This window comes from Notechis scutatus, chromosome 1, assembly GCF_049901735.1.
Source record: "Notechis scutatus isolate UNSWTSFEM ecotype Mainland chromosome 1, rNotScu1.2, whole genome shotgun sequence".
NCBI classification, from domain to species: Eukaryota; Metazoa; Chordata; class Lepidosauria; order Squamata; family Elapidae; genus Notechis; species Notechis scutatus.
In genome coordinates this window covers 177,568,606-177,576,691 of record NC_142009.1, presented here as the reverse complement: position 1 = coordinate 177,576,691, position 8,086 = coordinate 177,568,606, and the positions used below count along the sequence as shown (strand labels likewise).

Here is an 8,086-nt window from a genome sequence, read left to right as displayed (position 1 = left end):
CTGGGCACCCTTTTTTTGAACTATTACCATCTGGCAGACGGTATAGAATAATAAAAACAAGGACAAATAGGCTGAAAAACAGCTTCTATTCCAGGGCAGTAGTTCTTTTGAATTCTGTTGTATAGTGCAGTGTTGGTGTGGTGTCAGGGGTTTCCGGTTCAATGTGTGAAGGGTGAAGGATGTGTGTTTGTATTTATTTTCATGGTCATGGTCATGATGTGCAATGAAGATGGTGTTTGATTTCATTGTACGAGGTGCAATGACAATAAAGTAAACTAAATAAACTGTCATGAGAGGCCAGGCGAGGATGTGAGTGATGTCGAGTTGGCCACGCCCACCCAGTCACATGACCACTAAGCCACACACCCCAACTAAACCATGCCCAAAGAACCGGTTGTTAAAAAAATTGAATCCCACTCCTGATTCCATGATTGTGATTAAGTCCCAGAAAAGGGAAACACAAATGAACAAATGAGATGAGAACCACCTGAAAGTTCCAGTACTTACCCATTTCCTTTCTAGAGGTTGCTGTGAATTGGTGGCAATGAACAAAAGTTAGGATATTGGTGCCACAATATTAGCATTAGAATGTCCAAAATTATACAGATGACTGAATCTAACAATGAGCCCAGATCTACTTTTAAAACAGTTTCAATCTTTTGTCTACTTTATTTCCAAGGTTCTTGAGAATGTATTTTGGGATTTAAAGTGTTTTTGAAATCATTATTGGAAATGCCAGATTATTCCACTGTTATTGTAGCTTTCTGTTATACATCTTGATGTCATTCTTAATGCCCTCTAATTACTCAGTGTGCTGTCCCAGCCAGTCTATGAGAGTTGGATAGTTACTTAGGAATTGTGAGCTGTTCCCTTAAGGGAATGCATCATGGTAAATGTAGTTAAAGGTATCCTGGGAAATGTAGTTCATCTCACGTGGCTACATCTGTAATCCTGATTGGTCACTGAGTTGATCCTTGGTGGGTTAAGGGAGTTTTCCTCATTCTTTGTCTGAACTCCACATGGCATCTTCCTTCTATTGCTACGAGATGGGTTAGGGGATAACCATATTTCACGTACAAGGTAGATATACAAAGGATTGGTCATTAAAGAAGAACTTCGTTATAAATGTGAGTTATGAAGATACCTGATGTACCAATAAATGAACTTAGTTCTGGAAGCTTTGTTGAGTTATCTATCTGCATCTGCACAACTATGACTCTTGCTGTGCAAGAGGCAGAACACTCAGTCCTCATAATATCTTCTTTCAAGATTTAGTTGAAGAGTGAGATGCCAGAAAGCCTGCACACTACTTCAAGCTGAATATCCAGAGTTGAGTTGTTCTGCATGAAAAACATTAACAAATTTATGCTGGAGCCCTTTTTCTTGAATCATTTCTGTTTGGATTCTTCGTTAAATGTATATTATATGTATACTTCCCCAACTGCAAACGTATATAGATCAGTTTGGTCACGTATCTGCTTTTTAAAAATCAAATAATATTGAGAAATGTTATTTAAAATAGGTAAGGGGAAAGGGGACTGACAAAATAGAAAATATAATTTCATAACGATTTCAAAGTCAGGCTTTTAACCAGTCTAGGAGTTCATAGGAGAACCCACACAGGGGCACCCACATCTGCTACAGTAGACCTAGGAGACATATCTTTTTTGTCATGGCACCTGCCATATGAAACAATATTCCTGCTGAGATTCAGATGGTCCTAAACCCCCATGTGTTCTGTAAAGCCTCTAAAACCTATGTTTCCCCCTCACAGGTTAGGACAAAGCCCAGGATCAACCCATCTAGAAGTAAAAGGGAATTCACTTAGAGTGTTTATTTACTTAGAGTGTATATTTGGATATTAGCAGTGTCTTTTTTTTTTTAATTATTGTACTTCTAACCTAGGTAAACTGCTCAAAGTTGCTTTGTAAATTGGGCAGCCATGTAGATCACAAGAATAAATACACAAACTGTTTCCCCCCCCCCCCTTTTAAAAATGGTTTAAAAGTGTGGGAAGGATAAAGAAAAATTGGGAAGTGTAAAGGAAATTAAGAGAGGATGGTATACTCAACTTTGGATGAAAAGTTAAATACTCCTAGGCTTGTAATACTGACATTCTAAATGGAAATTAGAAGCAATCGAATTTTTATTACTTTTTTAATTTCAGTGCTTTAACCTTTTAAGTGATAGAACTTCAATAATTTTAATTATGTTATGTAAACATCACTGCATTGAAATCTGTACTGAAATAATATATCAAGATTTATAGCAATATAATAAAGGTGAGAAAAAGAGGGTTGCATCAGGTTGGGCTCATTTATGTTTTTACCTTTTCTCATAAGGCACATCACTTGAGATTTATGATTCCCTTTCTTGTAGCAAACTAAAAATGGAGGATCTCTCTTTTGGATTTTACAGACAAGATCAAGGCCAAACTCAGTCCCATCAGACATACATAATTTCATCAGACATCACAAGAGACTATGCTGCCCTAAAAGCAAACCCCTCTTAAAGGATTAAGTCATGCCACACCAAAACCAAAACTGGCAAAAGATCACTCTTCACAACATAGTAGGAACAGACATAATAAGGGAAAGTGTCACACTATAGCTGGTTTAAAAATGTAGAGGTTCCATTCTAAATTGAGGACAAGAGTCCCATGAGACAATAAGGATCTCTAGTGTTGCTCCTGCCTTTGAAAAGATGTGATCCATCTTCTTCTCACATGGAATAAAAATAACCCAACACACACAGCCCCCATGACCACTGAAAGCTAATCAGAGTCTTAGAATTTTCAGTTCTTCTGATCATAACTTCTATAAAAGTCTTTCCTTTCCTTTCCTTTCCTTTCCTTTCCTTTCCTTTTCTCCTTGTTCTTTCTTCTACTATCTGGGGTCCAGTAATCCAGTGGTGGGATTCAATTTTTTTTACTACCTGTTCTCTGGGTGTGGCTTGGTGGGCGTGGCAGGGGAAGGATACTGTAAAATCTCCAGTCAGAGGTGGTATTTTCCAGTTCTCTGAACTACTCAAAATTTCCACTACTGGTTCTCCAGAACTGGTAAGAACCTGCTGAATACCACCTCTGCAGTAATCATTACTTACAATGAAGTATGATCTTCTTTCACAATGTTGCACTCCATCTATTCCAGTTATACTGCATATATAACATCTCACATGTTGTTGTGGGGAAAATAGGAGTTGTTAGGAATGTAAGTCACCTAATAGTTGGGTTGGAAAATATATAAACCAGGATAGACATTTTAATACTGTCTCTTTAAGGGAATGCTAAAATTGTAATTGGGTGTGGTTCCTCAAACAGCCATAAGATGAAGCCAGAAACCTGGGTTGTCCTGTTCTGTTCTGGAGAGAGTTGCCACTCCTGCATTTCCCTATTGACTATTGACTGATCATAGTTCTTCTTGGATTTGATGTAAGTCTGTTACTGAACTGTTTTTGATACTGGACTTTGATATTTGGATTATCTCTGGACTGAAAACTGACTACTTTAACCGTGAATGACTTGGACCGTTTTGTTGAACTTTGCTTAACCGTTTTACTGGAAGTAAAAACCTACATTTTACTATACAGTGTGGCTGTGTGCTGTGTGTGTGTTATTCTTCACGACTCTCACTAAGTCTCCCTGTGTGTGCTCATTCTCCTAACGGGGAATCACCCCAACAGGAGTCAAAGGAGTGTTGGGGATGTTTGCTGACTTGGTGTATTTATAAAAGTAATAAACATGATTTAAAAAAATTCTAAAGTAATTTTTTTTAAAAGCAATCCAATTTTATTTATTTATTTATTTATTTTCTTTTTTAAAAAAATTATTTATTTATTTTTGTCAATAGATATAAGTAAAAACATAGTTATGGATACATAACTATGTTATGGATACATATGGATACATATAAGAAAAATAAAAAATAAAAATAAAAGAAACAATAGGACAGGGATGGCAGGCACATTGGTGCGCTTATGCACGCCCCCTGCAGACCTCTTAGGAAAGGGATGAGGTCAATAGTAGACAGTCTAAGGTTAAAGTTTTTGGGGTTTGGGGAAGAAACCACAGAGTCAGGCAGAGTATTCCAGACATTGACCACTCTGTTGCTGAAGTCGTATTTCCTGCAATCAAATTTGGTGCGATTAACCTTGAGTTTGTATCTATTATTTGCTCTTGTGTTGTTATGGTTGAAGCTGAAGTACTCATTGACAGGTAGGACATTGCAATGTATGATTTTATATACTATACTTAGATCAGACCAAAGGCGGCATAGTTCTAGGTTTTCTAGGTCTAGAATTTCGAGTCTGCTGGCATAAGGTATTCTGCAATGAGTAGAGGAGTGGAGAACTCTTCTTGTGAAATATTTCTGGACTTTCTCAACTGTGTTAATATCAGATACGTAATGTGGGTTCCAGACTGATGAGCTGTATTCAAGCATTGGTCTAGCAAATGTTTTGCATGCTCTAGTTATTAGTGTAATATTACCAGAGAAAAAGCTATGTAAGATTATGTTAACAACTCTTAACGCCTTTTTGGCTATGTAGTTACAGTGGGCTCTAGCACTTAGATCATTAGAGATGAGTACTCCAAGATCCTTGACAGAGTTTGGATCATCAACAAGGTCTTGACTATTCAGCCTGTATTTTATTTTCGATTTTTTTTTCCAATATGTAGGACAGAGCATTTATTTGTTGAGATTTGAAGTTGCCATTTGTTTGAACATTCTGATACATAGTCAAGGTCTTTTTGAAGGATAGCAGTATTGTCTTTGGTGTTGAATAGCTTTACATCAGGGGTGTCAAACTCAAATTCATCGGGGGCCGCATCAGCAGTTTGGTCCCCATCAAAGGGCCGGTTGTATCTGTAGGTCTATGTGTCCACTCTTTATTATCATAAATTAATGTCACTGCATTCAATTATTACTGTTTTTTGTAATAATGTAAGTAATAACTAGCTCTGAAAGCAGAAACATAGTCAGAATAATGACAAGTAGATATTCAAATGTACAATTATTGTACAATGTATTGAAAAATGTTTTTGGTAACAAACATTAATTTTTTTTAAACATACAAATATTGCCAAACACTGTTTATTAAACATATGGAAAACACAAGGCATTACCTTTTTTTTAACTTTACTGACTAGATGGCTGACATCGTTTTCCTAAGGTCAGTCCATCGATGTTTGGCGTTAGGTCTTGTGCTGTAGCAATCCGCAAAACAGCATGGAGGTTATCATCAGTGATGCGTGATCTGAGCTTGGTCTTGTTCAGATTCATGACTGAAAACATCTGTTCACATAGATAAGTGCTCCCAAACATGGACAGAACATGTGCAGCTTGAAGTCGGAGCTGTGGCATCAAAGCAGTGGGGAGGAGACGGTAAAAGTCGTCGACTGTCGCATCCTGGAACTTCGCTTTCAGGCTGCTGTTGGACTGAAGTTCTATTAATTCCATTTGAAGGTGATGTGGTGCACTGTCAACATCGATGTTGAAGGGATTGGCAAAGCTGGTAAAGGTTAAGTTTTGTTCTTTAAAATCAGAAAAGCGTTGATTGAATTCATCAATCAGCCGATTCACTTTGGTACCCAATCGAGCACATGAAAAAGTACCTGGGAATGAGTTTGAAATGCTCTGGCAGATAGGAAAGTGGGCAAGACTGTCTTTTTCAAGCTGTGACTTCCATAGGCGCAGTTTCTCCTGGAAAGCTGTTATTGCGTCATACATTGAGGTTATGACTTGTTTGCGGCCTTGCAGCCTCAGATTCAGTTGGGCGAGATGCTCTGTTATGTCACACAACATGGCAAAATCGCACAGCCAGTTTGGATCTGACAGTTCTGACAAGGGCTTCCCTTTACTTTGCATAAAAAGATTAATGTCTTCCAAAAGCTCAAAAAATCTCTTGAGAACGGTGCTTCTACTCAGCCACCTTACTTCTGTATGGTATGGCACATCTGTATGTTCCATGCTCACCTCCTTCAAAAATTGTTGGAACTGACGATGATTCAGACCCCGTGCACGCAGAAAATTCACTGTTTTCGTGACTGTGGACATTATGTTATCCAGTTGCAGAACCTTGCCACACAGAGCTTCTTGGTGGATAATGCAGTGATAAGTTATCAGTGGCGTGTGGCAATTACTTTTTTCCATTTTCTCTTTTAACAGTCCAACCAAGCCATTTCTCACTCCACACATTGCTGGAGCGCCATCAGTAGTAAGTCCCACCAACTTTTCCCAAGGTAATTTCATTTTATTTATGGATTCCTCCACTGCATTGAAGATGTCCCTCCCAGTTGTTGTCCCATACATGGCGACCACATCCAAGAGCTCCTCACTGACAGACAAGTCTTCCTTCACACCTCTTACAAAAATAGCTAGATGAGCTGTATCAGTATTGTCAGTGCTTTCATCAACAGCTAATGAAAATGCCACATAACTGCATGTCTCTTCAGCCAACTTTGTTTTAAGATTACAGGCTAGGTCCCTGACTCGGTCTGTGATGGTGTTTCTTGGCAAGCTGACATTGTTAAAAGCCTGTCTCTGCTCAGGGCACACCTGTTCACATACCTTCAGCATACACTTCTTTACAAATGCACCTTCTGAAAAGCACTTTGAAGCTCGCGCAATTTCTTCAGCCACAAGATAGCTGGCTTTCACTGCTGCATCATTTTTTGCTGTCATTTTTGAAAAAATATTCCGTTGAGAATGCAGGCTACCTTTTAATTCTTGGACCTTTTGTTGCTTTTCCTGGGGGCTAAAGTTAGCAAATTTGGCTCCATGTTTGGTCTCAAAGTGCCGGCGTAAATTGTATTCCTTCATCACTGCCACTGCCTCATAGCAAATAAGACATACCGGCTTGTCTCCATTAATCACAAACATGTATTCACTTTCCCATCTCTCCTGAAATTGCCTTCCCTCTGCATCAACTTTTCTTTTCTTGGACATTTTTGGGGTATTTGATTGTAGTTTATGGTCCCTATACCACTGTAAAGTGACATGGAAGTGGTCAGTATATCCAAAATTTACCGCTCCACCTGCCTTATATGTGCCCAGCCATCTGCCCCCTTTTAAAGTGCCCAGCCATGTGCCCCCTTTTAAAGTGCCCAGCCATGTGCCCCTTTTAAAGTGCCCAGCCATGTGCCCCCTTTTAAAGTGCCCAGCCATCTGCCCCTTTTATAGTGCCCAGCCATCTGCCCCCTTTTATAGTGCCCAGCCATCTGCCCCCTCCATTTACTTTACTTACCTTTTACTTCTTTCTTTCTTTTACTTCTTTCTTCTTGCTCCTCTCCGCGGCGTCCGCGCGCTCCTCTGATCCCTGGAGATGTCGGGCGGACGTCACGTGATGACGTCACGTCCGACACCCAGGGAGCAGTGCGGGGCAGGAAGAAGTCGGGCCAGGTCCCGGAAGGTAAGTAAATTTTTTTTTTTTAACTTGAGCCATTTTTAAAATGAATTTACTCCGTGCAGGCACGGAGTAAATTCATTGAAAAAAAGGGGAGGCTGCAAGACTGGCGGCGGCACCGCGGGCCATCAGACGAGGTCTGGCGGGCCGGATTTGGCCCGCGGGCCTTGTGTTTGACACCCCTGCTTTACATCATCAGCGAAGAGAGCACAGTTGCTCTTAATATAATCACATATGTCATTTATGTAGAGTATGAAGAGAGTTGGTCCTAGAACACTGCCTTGTGGGGCACCACTGTTGACAGGTACAGAATTTGATAGGACACTCCCAGTTTTGACCATTTGTTGTCTGTTTGACAGGAATGCTTCTATCCAGTTATGCAGGTGTCCAGATACCATAAGATTTTAGTTTTAGGAGTAATTTGTCGTGTACCACTGAATCAAAGGCTTTACAGAAGTCTATGTAGATTGTGTCTATTGCTTTGCCATGATCGAGTCCATATGTTTTTGCAGTGTAAGAGTTGCAGATTACATGATAGTTTTTTCCTGAAACCAAATTGTTTATTAGAGAGTAGGTTGTTTGTTTCTAAGTGGAGGATGATGGATTGGTTAATAATTGATTCCATGACTTTACAGGTGACGCAGCATAAAGAGATTGGTCTGTAATTTTCAACTAGGCTGGGTTT

The 8,086-nt window shown here is 39.5% G+C and overlaps 1 pseudogene; it reads right to left on the bottom strand.

Annotated features, from left to right (window-relative positions):
- Window positions 1-5,127: 5,127 nt before the first annotated feature.
- LOC113431843 (general transcription factor II-I repeat domain-containing protein 2 pseudogene) lies at window positions 5,128-6,944 on the bottom strand (annotated as a pseudogene).
- Window positions 6,945-8,086: the final 1,142 nt, after the last annotated feature.